This window comes from Lissotriton vulgaris, unplaced genomic scaffold, assembly GCF_964263255.1.
Source record: "Lissotriton vulgaris unplaced genomic scaffold, aLisVul1.2 SCAFFOLD_10620, whole genome shotgun sequence".
Taxonomy (NCBI): domain Eukaryota; kingdom Metazoa; phylum Chordata; class Amphibia; order Caudata; family Salamandridae; genus Lissotriton; species Lissotriton vulgaris.
Window position 1 is genome coordinate 18,072 of NW_028253397.1, and position 17,594 is coordinate 35,665.

The 17,594-nt window shown below is 45.1% G+C and overlaps 18 non-coding genes across 18 annotated transcripts; all 18 read right to left on the bottom strand.

Annotated features, from left to right (window-relative positions):
• Positions 1 to 108: 108 nt before the first annotated feature.
• Positions 109 to 223, bottom strand: LOC147660989 (U5 spliceosomal RNA). The gene has a single exon (XR_015306062.1). It is a non-coding gene; the product is annotated as a U5 spliceosomal RNA (small nuclear RNA).
• Positions 224 to 1,121: 898 nt separating this feature from the next.
• On the bottom strand, positions 1,122 to 1,236 carry LOC147660990 (U5 spliceosomal RNA). The gene has a single exon (XR_015306063.1). It is a non-coding gene; the product is annotated as a U5 spliceosomal RNA (small nuclear RNA).
• An 899-nt stretch (positions 1,237 to 2,135) lies between these two features.
• On the bottom strand, positions 2,136 to 2,250 carry LOC147660991 (U5 spliceosomal RNA). Its single transcript, XR_015306064.1, has one exon. It is a non-coding gene; the product is annotated as a U5 spliceosomal RNA (small nuclear RNA).
• An 898-nt stretch (positions 2,251 to 3,148) lies between these two features.
• On the bottom strand, positions 3,149 to 3,263 carry LOC147660992 (U5 spliceosomal RNA). The gene has a single exon (XR_015306065.1). It is a non-coding gene; the product is annotated as a U5 spliceosomal RNA (small nuclear RNA).
• Positions 3,264 to 4,162: 899 nt separating this feature from the next.
• LOC147660993 (U5 spliceosomal RNA) lies at positions 4,163 to 4,277 on the bottom strand. Its single transcript, XR_015306066.1, has one exon. It is a non-coding gene; the product is annotated as a U5 spliceosomal RNA (small nuclear RNA).
• Positions 4,278 to 5,175: 898 nt separating this feature from the next.
• On the bottom strand, positions 5,176 to 5,290 carry LOC147660994 (U5 spliceosomal RNA). Its single transcript, XR_015306067.1, has one exon. It is a non-coding gene; the product is annotated as a U5 spliceosomal RNA (small nuclear RNA).
• Positions 5,291 to 6,189: 899 nt separating this feature from the next.
• Positions 6,190 to 6,304, bottom strand: LOC147660995 (U5 spliceosomal RNA). Its single transcript, XR_015306068.1, has one exon. It is a non-coding gene; the product is annotated as a U5 spliceosomal RNA (small nuclear RNA).
• Positions 6,305 to 7,203: 899 nt separating this feature from the next.
• On the bottom strand, positions 7,204 to 7,318 carry LOC147660996 (U5 spliceosomal RNA). The gene has a single exon (XR_015306069.1). It is a non-coding gene; the product is annotated as a U5 spliceosomal RNA (small nuclear RNA).
• Positions 7,319 to 8,216: 898 nt separating this feature from the next.
• LOC147660997 (U5 spliceosomal RNA) lies at positions 8,217 to 8,331 on the bottom strand. The gene has a single exon (XR_015306071.1). It is a non-coding gene; the product is annotated as a U5 spliceosomal RNA (small nuclear RNA).
• An 899-nt stretch (positions 8,332 to 9,230) lies between these two features.
• Positions 9,231 to 9,345, bottom strand: LOC147660998 (U5 spliceosomal RNA). The gene has a single exon (XR_015306072.1). It is a non-coding gene; the product is annotated as a U5 spliceosomal RNA (small nuclear RNA).
• An 898-nt stretch (positions 9,346 to 10,243) lies between these two features.
• On the bottom strand, positions 10,244 to 10,358 carry LOC147660999 (U5 spliceosomal RNA). Its single transcript, XR_015306073.1, has one exon. It is a non-coding gene; the product is annotated as a U5 spliceosomal RNA (small nuclear RNA).
• Positions 10,359 to 11,256: 898 nt separating this feature from the next.
• Positions 11,257 to 11,371, bottom strand: LOC147661000 (U5 spliceosomal RNA). The gene has a single exon (XR_015306074.1). It is a non-coding gene; the product is annotated as a U5 spliceosomal RNA (small nuclear RNA).
• Positions 11,372 to 12,269: 898 nt separating this feature from the next.
• On the bottom strand, positions 12,270 to 12,384 carry LOC147661001 (U5 spliceosomal RNA). Its single transcript, XR_015306075.1, has one exon. It is a non-coding gene; the product is annotated as a U5 spliceosomal RNA (small nuclear RNA).
• Positions 12,385 to 13,283: 899 nt separating this feature from the next.
• On the bottom strand, positions 13,284 to 13,398 carry LOC147661002 (U5 spliceosomal RNA). Its single transcript, XR_015306076.1, has one exon. It is a non-coding gene; the product is annotated as a U5 spliceosomal RNA (small nuclear RNA).
• Positions 13,399 to 14,297: 899 nt separating this feature from the next.
• LOC147661003 (U5 spliceosomal RNA) lies at positions 14,298 to 14,412 on the bottom strand. Its single transcript, XR_015306077.1, has one exon. It is a non-coding gene; the product is annotated as a U5 spliceosomal RNA (small nuclear RNA).
• An 898-nt stretch (positions 14,413 to 15,310) lies between these two features.
• On the bottom strand, positions 15,311 to 15,425 carry LOC147661004 (U5 spliceosomal RNA). Its single transcript, XR_015306078.1, has one exon. It is a non-coding gene; the product is annotated as a U5 spliceosomal RNA (small nuclear RNA).
• An 898-nt stretch (positions 15,426 to 16,323) lies between these two features.
• Positions 16,324 to 16,438, bottom strand: LOC147661005 (U5 spliceosomal RNA). The gene has a single exon (XR_015306079.1). It is a non-coding gene; the product is annotated as a U5 spliceosomal RNA (small nuclear RNA).
• Positions 16,439 to 17,336: 898 nt separating this feature from the next.
• Positions 17,337 to 17,451, bottom strand: LOC147661006 (U5 spliceosomal RNA). Its single transcript, XR_015306080.1, has one exon. It is a non-coding gene; the product is annotated as a U5 spliceosomal RNA (small nuclear RNA).
• Positions 17,452 to 17,594: the final 143 nt, after the last annotated feature.

Genomic DNA, 17,594 nt, shown 5'->3' on the forward strand with positions numbered 1-17,594 from the left:
AGAGAGATCAGGAATAAAACACCAAGCTCATGTTCCCTTATAACAGTAGCAGACAACTCCTAAATGTTCCCCAACTTCTAATGCTTTTCTTTTAAACAAATGATAAACAGCCTCACCTGTGGTAAGGCTTAAAAAAATTGAATAAACTCGTAAATGTTCCTCTCCACGGAAATCTTTAGTAAAAGGCGAAAGATTTTTTCGTTTTGAAGAGAAACCAGAGTAAGTTAGAATATGGCTCTCTGGGGGTTAGAGGCACCAGATCAAAGACCCTATCATTGCGAGGGTGAGGACCTGAGAGGTATTTGCAGCCTCTAAAAAAGAGGGCAAGAACTAGGCCGGTGAGGGAAACAGGATCAAACTTCAGAGTCTCTGCTCAAAGCACAGAAAAGCAAAAAGGTGGGCAGTTCCAAGTGTCTGCCTGGGAATATGCAAATTCTTTTTGTACACACCTCAGCTCATTAGGAGGTGTTGGGGCTGCTGGGCAAGGGGAACGGGAAGCGTGAATCAGGCTTTCACTGAAGTGGCACTGTAGGACTTTCGTCCCCAACGATTTTACGCTTTCCCCACCATCCCTCCAATCGATAGGCTGTGAGCCACCACTGTTCTATGCAAATAGCCATGCACTTTAAGTCCCTTTTTCACACGTATTTTCATTAAAGCTGAATATATAAGTATAGATCTGTCTAGGCTGGAGGCACATGAAACAAGACAAACGAGCCCCTTCAAGTGTACCTGAGAGGAATCTGACTCAGGATTGGCCACCCTCTAAGGGCACCTCTAACGGGCACAAATAACGGGCAAGCCCTATGAAAAGCGCAGCATGACTCTTGGTGCCACCTTTTAAAAGGAGAGTGACGTCTGGCCTCTGGCAGCAGGAATGTTGAGAAAAGAGAAAATACACTGCCTGCTATCGTGCAGTTTCAAGATAGTCAAGGAAAAGCAATCTCATGCACTGCCCAAGCTCTTTCCCATGATGCACCTCTCCTACACTCTGTCTATGCAAATGAGCAAGCAGAGAGATCAGGAATAAAACACCAAGCTCATGTTCCCTTATAACAGTAGCAGACAACTCCTAAATGTTCCCCAACTTCAAATGCTTTTCTTTTAAACAAATGATAAACAGCCTCACCTGTGGTAAGGCTTAAAAAAATTGAATAAACTCGTAAATGTTCCTCTCCACGGAAATCTTTAGTAAAAGGCGAAAGATTTTTTCGTTTTGAAGAGAAACCAGAGTAAGTTAGAATATGGCTCTCTGGGGGTTAGAGGCACCAGATCAAAGACCCTATCATTGCGAGGGTGAGGACCTGAGAGGTATTTGCAGCCTCTAAAAAAGAGGGCAAGAACTAGGCCGGTGAGGGAAACAGGATCAAACTTCAGAGTCTCTGCTCAAAGCACAGAAAAGCAAAAAGGTGGGCAGTTCCAAGTGTCTGCCTGGGAATATGCAAATTCTTTTTGTACACACCTCAGCTCATTAGGAGGTGTCGGGGCTGCTGGGCAAGGGGAACGGGAAGCGTGAATCAGGCTTTCACTGAAGTGGCACTGTAGGACTTTCGTCCCCAACGATTTTACGCTTTCCCCACCATCCCTCCAATCGATAGGCTGTGAGCCACCACTGTTCTATGCAAATAGCCATGCACTTTAAGTCCCTTTTTCACACGTATTTTCATTAAAGCTGAATATATAAGTATAGATCTGTCTAGGCTGGAGGCACTTGAAACAAGACTAACGAGCCCCTTCAAGTGTACCTGAGAGGAATCTGACTCAGGATTGGCCACCTTCTAAGGGCACCTCTAACGGGCACAAATATCGTGCAAGCCCTATGAAAAGCGCAGCATGAGTCTTGGTGCCACCTTTTAAAAGGAGAGTGACGTCTGGCCTCTGGCAGCAGGAATGTTGAGAAAAGAGAAAATATACTGCCTGCTATCGTGCAGTTTCAAGATAGTCAAGGAAAAGCAATCTCATGCACTGCCCAAGCTCTGTCCCATGATGCACCTCTCCTACACTCTGTCTATGCAAATGAGCAAGCAGAGAGATCAGGAATAAAACACCAAGCTCATGTTCCCTTATAACAGTAGCAGACAACTCCTGAAATATTCCCCAACTTCTAATGCTTTTCTTTTAAACAAATGATAAACAGCCTCACCTGTGGTAAGGCTTAAAAAAATTGAATAAACTCGTAAATGTTCCTCTCCACGGAAATCTTTAGTAAAAGGCGAAAGATTTTTTCGTTTTGAAGAGAAACCAGAGTAAGTTAGAATATGGCTCTCTGGGGGTTAGAGGCACCAGATCAAAGACCCTATCATTGCGAGGGTGAGGACCTGAGAGGTATTTGCAGCCTCTAAAAAAGAGGGCAAGAACTAGGCCGGTGAGGGAAACAGGATCAAACTTCAGAGTCTCTGCTCAAAGCACAGAAAAGCAAAAAGGTGGGCAGTTCCAAGTGTCTGCCTGGGAATATGCAAATTCTTTTTGTACACACCTCAGCTCATTAGGAGGTGTCGGGGCTGCTGGGCAAGGGGAACGGGAAGCGTGAATCAGGCTTTCACTGAAGTGGCACTGTAGGACTTTCGTCCCCAACGATTTTACGCTTTCCCCACCATCCCTCCAATCGATAGGCTGTGAGCCACCACTGTTCTATGCAAATAGCCATGCACTTTAAGTCCCTTTTTCACACGTATTTTCATTAAAGCTGAATATATAAGTATAGATCTGTCTAGGCTGGAGGCACTTGAAACAAGACTAACGAGCCCCTTCAAGTGTACCTGAGAGGAATCTGACTCAGGATTGGCCACCTTCTAAGGGCACCTCTAACGGGCACAAATATCGTGCAAGCCCTATGAAAAGCGCAGCATGAGTCTTGGTGCCACCTTTTAAAAGGAGAGTGACGTCTGGCCTCTGGCAGCAGGAATGTTGAGAAAAGAGAAAATATACTGCCTGCTATCGTGCAGTTTCAAGATAGTCAAGGAAAAGCAATCTCATGCACTGCCCAAGCTCTGTCCCATGATGCACCTCTCCTACACTCTGTCTATGCAAATGAGCAAGCAGAGAGATCAGGAATAAAACACCAAGCTCATGTTCCCTTATAACAGTAGCAGACAACTCCTAAATATTCCCCAACTTCTAATGCTTTTCTTTTAAACAAATGATAAACAGCCTCACCTGTGGTAAGGCTTAAAAAAATTGAATAAACTCGTAAATGTTCCTCTCCACGGAAATCTTTAGTAAAAGGCGAAAGATTTTTTCGTTTTGAAGAGAAACCAGAGTAAGTTAGAATATGGCTCTCTGGGGGTTAGAGGCACCAGATCAAAGACCCTATCATTGCGAGGGTGAGGACCTGAGAGGTATTTGCAGCCTCTAAAAAAGAGGGCAAGAACTAGGCCGGTGAGGGAAACAGGATCAAACTTCAGAGTCTCTGCTCAAAGCACAGAAAAGCAAAAAGGTGGGCAGTTCCAAGTGTCTGCCTGGGAATATGCAAATTCTTTTTGTACACACCTCAGCTCATTAGGAGGTGTCGGGGCTGCTGGGCAAGGGGAACGGGAAGCGTGAATCAGGCTTTCACTGAAGTGGCACTGTAGGACTTTCGTCCCCAACGATTTTACGCTTTCCCCACCATCCCTCCAATCGATAGGCTGTGAGCCACCACTGTTCTATGCAAATAGCCATGCACTTTAAGTCCCTTTTTCACACGTATTTTCATTAAAGCTGAATATATAAGTATAGATCTGTCTAGGCTGGAGGCACTTGAAACAAGACTAACGAGCCCCTTCAAGTGTACCTGAGAGGAATCTGACTCAGGATTGGCCACCTTCTAAGGGCACCTCTAACGGGCACAAATATCGTGCAAGCCCTATGAAAAGCGCAGCATGAGTCTTGGTGCCACCTTTTAAAAGGAGAGTGACGTCTGGCCTCTGGCAGCAGGAATGTTGAGAAAAGAGAAAATATACTGCCTGCTATCGTGCAGTTTCAAGATAGTCAAGGAAAAGCAATCTCATGCACTGCCCAAGCTCTGTCCCATGATGCACCTCTCCTACACTCTGTCTATGCAAATGAGCAAGCAGAGAGATCAGGAATAAAACACCAAGCTCATGTTCCCTTATAACAGTAGCAGACAACTCCTGAAATATTCCCCAACTTCTAATGCTTTTCTTTTAAACAAATGATAAACAGCCTCACCTGTGGTAAGGCTTAAAAAAATTGAATAAACTCGTAAATGTTCCTCTCCACGGAAATCTTTAGTAAAAGGCGAAAGATTTTTTCGTTTTGAAGAGAAACCAGAGTAAGTTAGAATATGGCTCTCTGGGGGTTAGAGGCACCAGATCAAAGACCCTATCATTGCGAGGGTGAGGACCTGAGAGGTATTTGCAGCCTCTAAAAAAGAGGGCAAGAACTAGGCCGGTGAGGGAAACAGGATCAAACTTCAGAGTCTCTGCTCAAAGCACAGAAAAGCAAAAAGGTGGGCAGTTCCAAGTGTCTGCCTGGGAATATGCAAATTCTTTTTGTACACACCTCAGCTCATTAGGAGGTGTCGGGGCTGCTGGGCAAGGGGAACGGGAAGCGTGAATCAGGCTTTCACTGAAGTGGCACTGTAGGACTTTCGTCCCCAACGATTTTACGCTTTCCCCACCATCCCTCCAATCGATAGGCTGTGAGCCACCACTGTTCTATGCAAATAGCCATGCACTTTAAGTCCCTTTTTCACACGTATTTTCATTAAAGCTGAATATATAAGTATAGATCTGTCTAGGCTGGAGGCACTTGAAACAAGACTAACGAGCCCCTTCAAGTGTACCTGAGAGGAATCTGACTCAGGATTGGCCACCTTCTAAGGGCACCTCTAACGGGCACAAATATCGTGCAAGCCCTATGAAAAGCGCAGCATGAGTCTTGGTGCCACCTTTTAAAAGGAGAGTGACGTCTGGCCTCTGGCAGCAGGAATGTTGAGAAAAGAGAAAATATACTGCCTGCTATCGTGCAGTTTCAAGATAGTCAAGGAAAAGCAATCTCATGCACTGCCCAAGCTCTGTCCCATGATGCACCTCTCCTACACTCTGTCTATGCAAATGAGCAAGCAGAGAGATCAGGAATAAAACACCAAGCTCATGTTCCCTTATAACAGTAGCAGACAACTCCTAAATATTCCCCAACTTCTAATGCTTTTCTTTTAAACAAATGATAAACAGCCTCACCTGTGGTAAGGCTTAAAAAAATTGAATAAACTCGTAAATGTTCCTCTCCACGGAAATCTTTAGTAAAAGGCGAAAGATTTTTTCGTTTTGAAGAGAAACCAGAGTAAGTTAGAATATGGCTCTCTGGGGGTTAGAGGCACCAGATCAAAGACCCTATCATTGCGAGGGTGAGGACCTGAGAGGTATTTGCAGCCTCTAAAAAAGAGGGCAAGAACTAGGCCGGTGAGGGAAACAGGATCAAACTTCAGAGTCTCTGCTCAAAGCACAGAAAAGCAAAAAGGTGGGCAGTTCCAAGTGTCTGCCTGGGAATATGCAAATTCTTTTTGTACACACCTCAGCTCATTAGGAGGTGTCGGGGCTGCTGGGCAAGGGGAACGGGAAGCGTGAATCAGGCTTTCACTGAAGTGGCACTGTAGGACTTTCGTCCCCAACGATTTTACGCTTTCCCCACCATCCCTCCAATCGATAGGCTGTGAGCCACCACTGTTCTATGCAAATAGCCATGCACTTTAAGTCCCTTTTTCACACGTATTTTCATTAAAGCTGAATATATAAGTATAGATCTGTCTAGGCTGGAGGCACTTGAAACAAGACTAACGAGCCCCTTCAAGTGTACCTGAGAGGAATCTGACTCAGGATTGGCCACCTTCTAAGGGCACCTCTAACGGGCACAAATATCGTGCAAGCCCTATGAAAAGCGCAGCATGAGTCTTGGTGCCACCTTTTAAAAGGAGAGTGACGTCTGGCCTCTGGCAGCAGGAATGTTGAGAAAAGAGAAAATATACTGCCTGCTATCGTGCAGTTTCAAGATAGTCAAGGAAAAGCAATCTCATGCACTGCCCAAGCTCTGTCCCATGATGCACCTCTCCTACACTCTGTCTATGCAAATGAGCAAGCAGAGAGATCAGGAATAAAACACCAAGCTCATGTTCCCTTATAACAGTAGCAGACAACTCCTGAAATATTCCCCAACTTCTAATGCTTTTCTTTTAAACAAATGATAAACAGCCTCACCTGTGGTAAGGCTTAAAAAAATTGAATAAACTCGTAAATGTTCCTCTCCACGGAAATCTTTAGTAAAAGGCGAAAGATTTTTTCGTTTTGAAGAGAAACCAGAGTAAGTTAGAATATGGCTCTCTGGGGGTTAGAGGCACCAGATCAAAGACCCTATCATTGCGAGGGTGAGGACCTGAGAGGTATTTGCAGCCTCTAAAAAAGAGGGCAAGAACTAGGCCGGTGAGGGAAACAGGATCAAACTTCAGAGTCTCTGCTCAAAGCACAGAAAAGCAAAAAGGTGGGCAGTTCCAAGTGTCTGCCTGGGAATATGCAAATTCTTTTTGTACACACCTCAGCTCATTAGGAGGTGTCGGGGCTGCTGGGCAAGGGGAACGGGAAGCGTGAATCAGGCTTTCACTGAAGTGGCACTGTAGGACTTTCGTCCCCAACGATTTTACGCTTTCCCCACCATCCCTCCAATCGATAGGCTGTGAGCCACCACTGTTCTATGCAAATAGCCATGCACTTTAAGTCCCTTTTTCACACGTATTTTCATTAAAGCTGAATATATAAGTATAGATCTGTCTAGGCTGGAGGCACATGAAACAAGACAAACGAGCCCCTTCAAGTGTACCTGAGAGGAATCTGACTCAGGATTGGCCACCCTCTAAGGGCACCTCTAACGGGCACAAATAACGGGCAAGCCCTATGAAAAGCGCAGCATGAGTCTTGGTGCCACCTTTTAAAAGGAGAGTGACGTCTGGCCTCTGGCAGCAGGAATGTTGAGAAAAGAGAAAATATACTGCCTGCTATCGTGCAGTTTCAAGATAGTCAAGGAAAAGCAATCTCATGCACTGCCCAAGCTCTGTCCCATGATGCACCTCTCCTACACTCTGTCTATGCAAATGAGCAAGCAGAGAGATCAGGAATAAAACACCAAGCTCATGTTCCCTTATAACAGTAGCAGACAACTCCTGAAATATTCCCCAACTTCTAATGCTTTTCTTTTAAACAAATGATAAACAGCCTCACCTGTGGTAAGGCTTAAAAAAATTGAATAAACTCGTAAATGTTCCTCTCCACGGAAATCTTTAGTAAAAGGCGAAAGATTTTTTCGTTTTGAAGAGAAACCAGAGTAAGTTAGAATATGGCTCTCTGGGGGTTAGAGGCACCAGATCAAAGACCCTATCATTGCGAGGGTGAGGACCTGAGAGGTATTTGCAGCCTCTAAAAAAGAGGGCAAGAACTAGGCCGGTGAGGGAAACAGGATCAAACTTCAGAGTCTCTGCTCAAAGCACAGAAAAGCAAAAAGGTGGGCAGTTCCAAGTGTCTGCCTGGGAATATGCAAATTCTTTTTGTACACACCTCAGCTCATTAGGAGGTGTCGGGGCTGCTGGGCAAGGGGAACGGGAAGCGTGAATCAGGCTTTCACTGAAGTGGCACTGTAGGACTTTCGTCCCCAACGATTTTACGCTTTCCCCACCATCCCTCCAATCGATAGGCTGTGAGCCACCACTGTTCTATGCAAATAGCCATGCACTTTAAGTCCCTTTTTCACACGTATTTTCATTAAAGCTGAATATATAAGTATAGATCTGTCTAGGCTGGAGGCACTTGAAACAAGACTAACGAGCCCCTTCAAGTGTACCTGAGAGGAATCTGACTCAGGATTGGCCACCTTCTAAGGGCACCTCTAACGGGCACAAATATCGTGCAAGCCCTATGAAAAGCGCAGCATGAGTCTTGGTGCCACCTTTTAAAAGGAGAGTGACGTCTGGCCTCTGGCAGCAGGAATGTTGAGAAAAGAGAAAATATACTGCCTGCTATCGTGCAGTTTCAAGATAGTCAAGGAAAAGCAATCTCATGCACTGCCCAAGCTCTGTCCCATGATGCACCTCTCCTACACTCTGTCTATGCAAATGAGCAAGCAGAGAGATCAGGAATAAAACACCAAGCTCATGTTCCCTTATAACAGTAGCAGACAACTCCTAAATATTCCCCAACTTCTAATGCTTTTCTTTTAAACAAATGATAAACAGCCTCACCTGTGGTAAGGCTTAAAAAAATTGAATAAACTCGTAAATGTTCCTCTCCACGGAAATCTTTAGTAAAAGGCGAAAGATTTTTTCGTTTTGAAGAGAAACCAGAGTAAGTTAGAATATGGCTCTCTGGGGGTTAGAGGCACCAGATCAAAGACCCTATCATTGCGAGGGTGAGGACCTGAGAGGTATTTGCAGCCTCTAAAAAAGAGGGCAAGAACTAGGCCGGTGAGGGAAACAGGATCAAACTTCAGAGTCTCTGCTCAAAGCACAGAAAAGCAAAAAGGTGGGCAGTTCCAAGTGTCTGCCTGGGAATATGCAAATTCTTTTTGTACACACCTCAGCTCATTAGGAGGTGTCGGGGCTGCTGGGCAAGGGGAACGGGAAGCGTGAATCAGGCTTTCACTGAAGTGGCACTGTAGGACTTTCGTCCCCAACGATTTTACGCTTTCCCCACCATCCCTCCAATCGATAGGCTGTGAGCCACCACTGTTCTATGCAAATAGCCATGCACTTTAAGTCCCTTTTTCACACGTATTTTCATTAAAGCTGAATATATAAGTATAGATCTGTCTAGGCTGGAGGCACATGAAACAAGACAAACGAGCCCCTTCAAGTGTACCTGAGAGGAATCTGACTCAGGATTGGCCACCCTCTAAGGGCACCTCTAACGGGCACAAATAACGGGCAAGCCCTATGAAAAGCGCAGCATGAGTCTTGGTGCCACCTTTTAAAAGGAGAGTGACGTCTGGCCTCTGGCAGCAGGAATGTTGAGAAAAGAGAAAATATACTGCCTGCTATCGTGCAGTTTCAAGATAGTCAAGGAAAAGCAATCTCATGCACTGCCCAAGCTCTGTCCCATGATGCACCTCTCCTACACTCTGTCTATGCAAATGAGCAAGCAGAGAGATCAGGAATAAAACACCAAGCTCATGTTCCCTTATAACAGTAGCAGACAACTCCTGAAATATTCCCCAACTTCTAATGCTTTTCTTTTAAACAAATGATAAACAGCCTCACCTGTGGTAAGGCTTAAAAAAATTGAATAAACTCGTAAATGTTCCTCTCCACGGAAATCTTTAGTAAAAGGCGAAAGATTTTTTCGTTTTGAAGAGAAACCAGAGTAAGTTAGAATATGGCTCTCTGGGGGTTAGAGGCACCAGATCAAAGACCCTATCATTGCGAGGGTGAGGACCTGAGAGGTATTTGCAGCCTCTAAAAAAGAGGGCAAGAACTAGGCCGGTGAGGGAAACAGGATCAAACTTCAGAGTCTCTGCTCAAAGCACAGAAAAGCAAAAAGGTGGGCAGTTCCAAGTGTCTGCCTGGGAATATGCAAATTCTTTTTGTACACACCTCAGCTCATTAGGAGGTGTCGGGGCTGCTGGGCAAGGGGAACGGGAAGCGTGAATCAGGCTTTCACTGAAGTGGCACTGTAGGACTTTCGTCCCCAACGATTTTACGCTTTCCCCACCATCCCTCCAATCGATAGGCTGTGAGCCACCACTGTTCTATGCAAATAGCCATGCACTTTAAGTCCCTTTTTCACACGTATTTTCATTAAAGCTGAATATATAAGTATAGATCTGTCTAGGCTGGAGGCACTTGAAACAAGACTAACGAGCCCCTTCAAGTGTACCTGATAGGAATCTGACTCAGGATTGGCCACCTTCTAAGGGCACCTCTAACGGGCACAAATATCGTGCAAGCCCTATGAAAAGCGCAGCATGAGTCTTGGTGCCACCTTTTAAAAGGAGAGTGACGTCTGGCCTCTGGCAGCAGGAATGTTGAGAAAAGAGAAAATATACTGCCTGCTATCGTGCAGTTTCAAGATAGTCAAGGAAAAGCAATCTCATGCACTGCCCAAGCTCTGTCCCATGATGCACCTCTCCTACACTCTGTCTATGCAAATGAGCAAGCAGAGAGATCAGGAATAAAACACCAAGCTCATGTTCCCTTATAACAGTAGCAGACAACTCCTAAATATTCCCCAACTTCTAATGCTTTTCTTTTAAACAAATGATAAACAGCCTCACCTGTGGTAAGGCTTAAAAAAATTGAATAAACTCGTAAATGTTCCTCTCCACGGAAATCTTTAGTAAAAGGCGAAAGATTTTTTCGTTTTGAAGAGAAACCAGAGTAAGTTAGAATATGGCTCTCTGGGGGTTAGAGGCACCAGATCAAAGACCCTATCATTGCGAGGGTGAGGACCTGAGAGGTATTTGCAGCCTCTAAAAAAGAGGGCAAGAACTAGGCCGGTGAGGGAAACAGGATCAAACTTCAGAGTCTCTGCTCAAAGCACAGAAAAGCAAAAAGGTGGGCAGTTCCAAGTGTCTGCCTGGGAATATGCAAATTCTTTTTGTACACACCTCAGCTCATTAGGAGGTGTCGGGGCTGCTGGGCAAGGGGAACGGGAAGCGTGAATCAGGCTTTCACTGAAGTGGCACTGTAGGACTTTCGTCCCCAACGATTTTACGCTTTCCCCACCATCCCTCCAATCGATAGGCTGTGAGCCACCACTGTTCTATGCAAATAGCCATGCACTTTAAGTCCCTTTTTCACACGTATTTTCATTAAAGCTGAATATATAAGTATAGATCTGTCTAGGCTGGAGGCACATGAAACAAGACAAACGAGCCCCTTCAAGTGTACCTGAGAGGAATCTGACTCAGGATTGGCCACCCTCTAAGGGCACCTCTAACGGGCACAAATAACGGGCAAGCCCTATGAAAAGCGCAGCATGACTCTTGGTGCCACCTTTTAAAAGGAGAGTGACGTCTGGCCTCTGGCAGCAGGAATGTTGAGAAAAGAGAAAATACACTGCCTGCTATCGTGCAGTTTCAAGATAGTCAAGGAAAAGCAATCTCATGCACTGCCCAAGCTCTTTCCCATGATGCACCTCTCCTACACTCTGTCTATGCAAATGAGCAAGCAGAGAGATCAGGAATAAAACACCAAGCTCATGTTCCCTTATAACAGTAGCAGACAACTCCTAAATGTTCCCCAACTTCTAATGCTTTTCTTTTAAACAAATGATAAACAGCCTCACCTGTGGTAAGGCTTAAAAAAATTGAATAAACTCGTAAATGTTCCTCTCCACGGAAATCTTTAGTAAAAGGCGAAAGATTTTTTCGTTTTGAAGAGAAACCAGAGTAAGTTAGAATATGGCTCTCTGGGGGTTAGAGGCACCAGATCAAAGACCCTATCATTGCGAGGGTGAGGACCTGAGAGGTATTTGCAGCCTCTAAAAAAGAGGGCAAGAACTAGGCCGGTGAGGGAAACAGGATCAAACTTCAGAGTCTCTGCTCAAAGCACAGAAAAGCAAAAAGGTGGGCAGTTCCAAGTGTCTGCCTGGGAATATGCAAATTCTTTTTGTACACACCTCAGCTCATTAGGAGGTGTTGGGGCTGCTGGGCAAGGGGAACGGGAAGCGTGAATCAGGCTTTCACTGAAGTGGCACTGTAGGACTTTCGTCCCCAACGATTTTACGCTTTCCCCACCATCCCTCCAATCGATAGGCTGTGAGCCACCACTGTTCTATGCAAATAGCCATGCACTTTAAGTCCCTTTTTCACACGTATTTTCATTAAAGCTGAATATATAAGTATAGATCTGTCTAGGCTGGAGGCACATGAAACAAGACAAACGAGCCCCTTCAAGTGTACCTGAGAGGAATCTGACTCAGGATTGGCCACCCTCTAAGGGCACCTCTAACGGGCACAAATAACGGGCAAGCCCTATGAAAAGCGCAGCATGACTCTTGGTGCCACCTTTTAAAAGGAGAGTGACGTCTGGCCTCTGGCAGCAGGAATGTTGAGAAAAGAGAAAATACACTGCCTGCTATCGTGCAGTTTCAAGATAGTCAAGGAAAAGCAATCTCATGCACTGCCCAAGCTCTTTCCCATGATGCACCTCTCCTACACTCTGTCTATGCAAATGAGCAAGCAGAGAGATCAGGAATAAAACACCAAGCTCATGTTCCCTTATAACAGTAGCAGACAACTCCTAAATGTTCCCCAACTTCTAATGCTTTTCTTTTAAACAAATGATAAACAGCCTCACCTGTGGTAAGGCTTAAAAAAATTGAATAAACTCGTAAATGTTCCTCTCCACGGAAATCTTTAGTAAAAGGCGAAAGATTTTTTCGTTTTGAAGAGAAACCAGAGTAAGTTAGAATATGGCTCTCTGGGGGTTAGAGGCACCAGATCAAAGACCCTATCATTGCGAGGGTGAGGACCTGAGAGGTATTTGCAGCCTCTAAAAAAGAGGGCAAGAACTAGGCCGGTGAGGGAAACAGGATCAAACTTCAGAGTCTCTGCTCAAAGCACAGAAAAGCAAAAAGGTGGGCAGTTCCAAGTGTCTGCCTGGGAATATGCAAATTCTTTTTGTACACACCTCAGCTCATTAGGAGGTGTCGGGGCTGCTGGGCAAGGGGAACGGGAAGCGTGAATCAGGCTTTCACTGAAGTGGCACTGTAGGACTTTCGTCCCCAACGATTTTACGCTTTCCCCACCATCCCTCCAATCGATAGGCTGTGAGCCACCACTGTTCTATGCAAATAGCCATGCACTTTAAGTCCCTTTTTCACACGTATTTTCATTAAAGCTGAATATATAAGTATAGATCTGTCTAGGCTGGAGGCACTTGAAACAAGACTAACGAGCCCCTTCAAGTGTACCTGAGAGGAATCTGACTCAGGATTGGCCACCTTCTAAGGGCACCTCTAACGGGCACAAATATCGTGCAAGCCCTATGAAAAGCGCAGCATGAGTCTTGGTGCCACCTTTTAAAAGGAGAGTGACGTCTGGCCTCTGGCAGCAGGAATGTTGAGAAAAGAGAAAATATACTGCCTGCTATCGTGCAGTTTCAAGATAGTCAAGGAAAAGCAATCTCATGCACTGCCCAAGCTCTGTCCCATGATGCACCTCTCCTACACTCTGTCTATGCAAATGAGCAAGCAGAGAGATCAGGAATAAAACACCAAGCTCATGTTCCCTTATAACAGTAGCAGACAACTCCTGAAATATTCCCCAACTTCTAATGCTTTTCTTTTAAACAAATGATAAACAGCCTCACCTGTGGTAAGGCTTAAAAAAATTGAATAAACTCGTAAATGTTCCTCTCCACGGAAATCTTTAGTAAAAGGCGAAAGATTTTTTCGTTTTGAAGAGAAACCAGAGTAAGTTAGAATATGGCTCTCTGGGGGTTAGAGGCACCAGATCAAAGACCCTATCATTGCGAGGGTGAGGACCTGAGAGGTATTTGCAGCCTCTAAAAAAGAGGGCAAGAACTAGGCCGGTGAGGGAAACAGGATCAAACTTCAGAGTCTCTGCTCAAAGCACAGAAAAGCAAAAAGGTGGGCAGTTCCAAGTGTCTGCCTGGGAATATGCAAATTCTTTTTGTACACACCTCAGCTCATTAGGAGGTGTCGGGGCTGCTGGGCAAGGGGAACGGGAAGCGTGAATCAGGCTTTCACTGAAGTGGCACTGTAGGACTTTCGTCCCCAACGATTTTACGCTTTCCCCACCATCCCTCCAATCGATAGGCTGTGAGCCACCACTGTTCTATGCAAATAGCCATGCACTTTAAGTCCCTTTTTCACACGTATTTTCATTAAAGCTGAATATATAAGTATAGATCTGTCTAGGCTGGAGGCACATGAAACAAGACAAACGAGCCCCTTCAAGTGTACCTGAGAGGAATCTGACTCAGGATTGGCCACCCTCTAAGGGCACCTCTAACGGGCACAAATAACGGGCAAGCCCTATGAAAAGCGCAGCATGAGTCTTGGTGCCACCTTTTAAAAGGAGAGTGACGTCTGGCCTCTGGCAGCAGGAATGTTGAGAAAAGAGAAAATATACTGCCTGCTATCGTGCAGTTTCAAGATAGTCAAGGAAAAGCAATCTCATGCACTGCCCAAGCTCTGTCCCATGATGCACCTCTCCTACACTCTGTCTATGCAAATGAGCAAGCAGAGAGATCAGGAATAAAACACCAAGCTCATGTTCCCTTATAACAGTAGCAGACAACTCCTGAAATATTCCCCAACTTCTAATGCTTTTCTTTTAAACAAATGATAAACAGCCTCACCTGTGGTAAGGCTTAAAAAAATTGAATAAACTCGTAAATGTTCCTCTCCACGGAAATCTTTAGTAAAAGGCGAAAGATTTTTTCGTTTTGAAGAGAAACCAGAGTAAGTTAGAATATGGCTCTCTGGGGGTTAGAGGCACCAGATCAAAGACCCTATCATTGCGAGGGTGAGGACCTGAGAGGTATTTGCAGCCTCTAAAAAAGAGGGCAAGAACTAGGCCGGTGAGGGAAACAGGATCAAACTTCAGAGTCTCTGCTCAAAGCACAGAAAAGCAAAAAGGTGGGCAGTTCCAAGTGTCTGCCTGGGAATATGCAAATTCTTTTTGTACACACCTCAGCTCATTAGGAGGTGTCGGGGCTGCTGGGCAAGGGGAACGGGAAGCGTGAATCAGGCTTTCACTGAAGTGGCACTGTAGGACTTTCGTCCCCAACGATTTTACGCTTTCCCCACCATCCCTCCAATCGATAGGCTGTGAGCCACCACTGTTCTATGCAAATAGCCATGCACTTTAAGTCCCTTTTTCACACGTATTTTCATTAAAGCTGAATATATAAGTATAGATCTGTCTAGGCTGGAGGCACTTGAAACAAGACTAACGAGCCCCTTCAAGTGTACCTGAGAGGAATCTGACTCAGGATTGGCCACCTTCTAAGGGCACCTCTAACGGGCACAAATATCGTGCAAGCCCTATGAAAAGCGCAGCATGAGTCTTGGTGCCACCTTTTAAAAGGAGAGTGACGTCTGGCCTCTGGCAGCAGGAATGTTGAGAAAAGAGAAAATATACTGCCTGCTATCGTGCAGTTTCAAGATAGTCAAGGAAAAGCAATCTCATGCACTGCCCAAGCTCTGTCCCATGATGCACCTCTCCTACACTCTGTCTATGCAAATGAGCAAGCAGAGAGATCAGGAATAAAACACCAAGCTCATGTTCCCTTATAACAGTAGCAGACAACTCCTAAATATTCCCCAACTTCTAATGCTTTTCTTTTAAACAAATGATAAACAGCCTCACCTGTGGTAAGGCTTAAAAAAATTGAATAAACTCGTAAATGTTCCTCTCCACGGAAATCTTTAGTAAAAGGCGAAAGATTTTTTCGTTTTGAAGAGAAACCAGAGTAAGTTAGAATATGGCTCTCTGGGGGTTAGAGGCACCAGATCAAAGACCCTATCATTGCGAGGGTGAGGACCTGAGAGGTATTTGCAGCCTCTAAAAAAGAGGGCAAGAACTAGGCCGGTGAGGGAAACAGGATCAAACTTCAGAGTCTCTGCTCAAAGCACAGAAAAGCAAAAAGGTGGGCAGTTCCAAGTGTCTGCCTGGGAATATGCAAATTCTTTTTGTACACACCTCAGCTCATTAGGAGGTGTCGGGGCTGCTGGGCAAGGGGAACGGGAAGCGTGAATCAGGCTTTCACTGAAGTGGCACTGTAGGACTTTCGTCCCCAACGATTTTACGCTTTCCCCACCATCCCTCCAATCGATAGGCTGTGAGCCACCACTGTTCTATGCAAATAGCCATGCACTTTAAGTCCCTTTTTCACACGTATTTTCATTAAAGCTGAATATATAAGTATAGATCTGTCTAGGCTGGAGGCACATGAAACAAGACAAACGAGCCCCTTCAAGTGTACCTGAGAGGAATCTGACTCAGGATTGGCCACCCTCTAAGGGCACCTCTAACGGGCACAAATAACGGGCAAGCCCTATGAAAAGCGCAGCATGACTCTTGGTGCCACCTTTTAAAAGGAGAGTGACGTCTGGCCTCTGGCAGCAGGAATGTTGAGAAAAGAGAAAATACACTGCCTGCTATCGTGCAGTTTCAAGATAGTCAAGGAAAAGCAATCTCATGCACTGCCCAAGCTCTTTCCCATGATGCACCTCTCCTACACTCTGTCTATGCAAATGAGCAAGCAGAGAGATCAGGAATAAAACACCAAGCTCATGTTCCCTTATAACAGTAGCAGACAACTCCTAAATGTTCCCCAACTTCTAATGCTTTTCTTTTAAACAAATGATAAACAGCCTCACCTGTGGTAAGGCTTAAAAAAATTGAATAAACTCGTAAATGTTCCTCTCCACGGAAATCTTTAGTAAAAGGCGAAAGATTTTTTCGTTTTGAAGAGAAACCAGAGTAAGTTAGAATATGGCTCTCTGGGGGTTAGAGGCACCAGATCAAAGACCCTATCATTGCGAGGGTGAGGACCTGAGAGGTATTTGCAGCCTCTAAAAAAGAGGGCAAGAACTAGGCCGGTGAGGGAAACAGGATCAAACTTCAGAGTCTCTGCTCAAAGCACAGAAAAGCAAAAAGGTGGGCAGTTCCAAGTGTCTGCCTGGGAATATGCAAATTCTTTTTGTACACACCTCAGCTCATTAGGAGGTGTTGGGGCTGCTGGGCAAGGGGAACGGGAAGCGTGAATCAGGCTTTCACTGAAGTGGCACTGTAGGACTTTCGTCCCCAACGATTTTACGCTTTCCCCACCATCCCTCCAATCGATAGGCTGTGAGCCACCACTGTTCTATGCAAATAGCCATGCACTTTAAGTCCCTTTTTCACACGTATTTTCATTAAAGCTGAATATATAAGTATAGATCTGTCTAGGCTGGAGGCACATGAAACAAGACAAACGAGCCCCTTCAAGTGTACCTGAGAGGAATCTGACTCAGGATTGGCCACCCTCTAAGGGCACCTCTAACGGGCACAAATAACGGGCAAGCCCTATGAAAAGCGCAGCATGACTCTTGGTGCCACCTTTTAAAAGGAGAGTGACGTCTGGCCTCTGGCAGCAGGAATGTTGAGAAAAGAGAAAATACACTGCCTGCTATCGTGCAGTTTCAAGATAGTCAAGGAAAAGCAATCTCATGCACTGCCCAAGCTCTTTCCCATGATGCACCTCTCCTACACTCTGTCTATGCAAATGAGCAAGCAGAGAGATCAGGAATAAAACACCAAGCTCATGTTCCCTTATAACAGTAGCAGACAACTCCTAAATGTTCCCCAACTTCAAATGCTTTTCTTTTAAACAAATGATAAACAGCCTCACCTGTGGTAAGGCTTAAAAAAATTGAATAAACTCGTAAATGTTCCTCTCCACGGAAATCTTTAGTAAAAGGCGAAAGATTTTTTCGTTTTGAAGAGAAACCAGAGTAAGTTAGAATATGGCTCTCTGGGGGTTAGAGGCACCAGATCAAAGACCCTATCATTGCGAGGGTGAGGACCTGAGAGGTATTTGCAGCCTCTAAAAAAGAGGGCAAGAACTAGGCCGGTGAGGGAAACAGGATCAAACTTCAGAG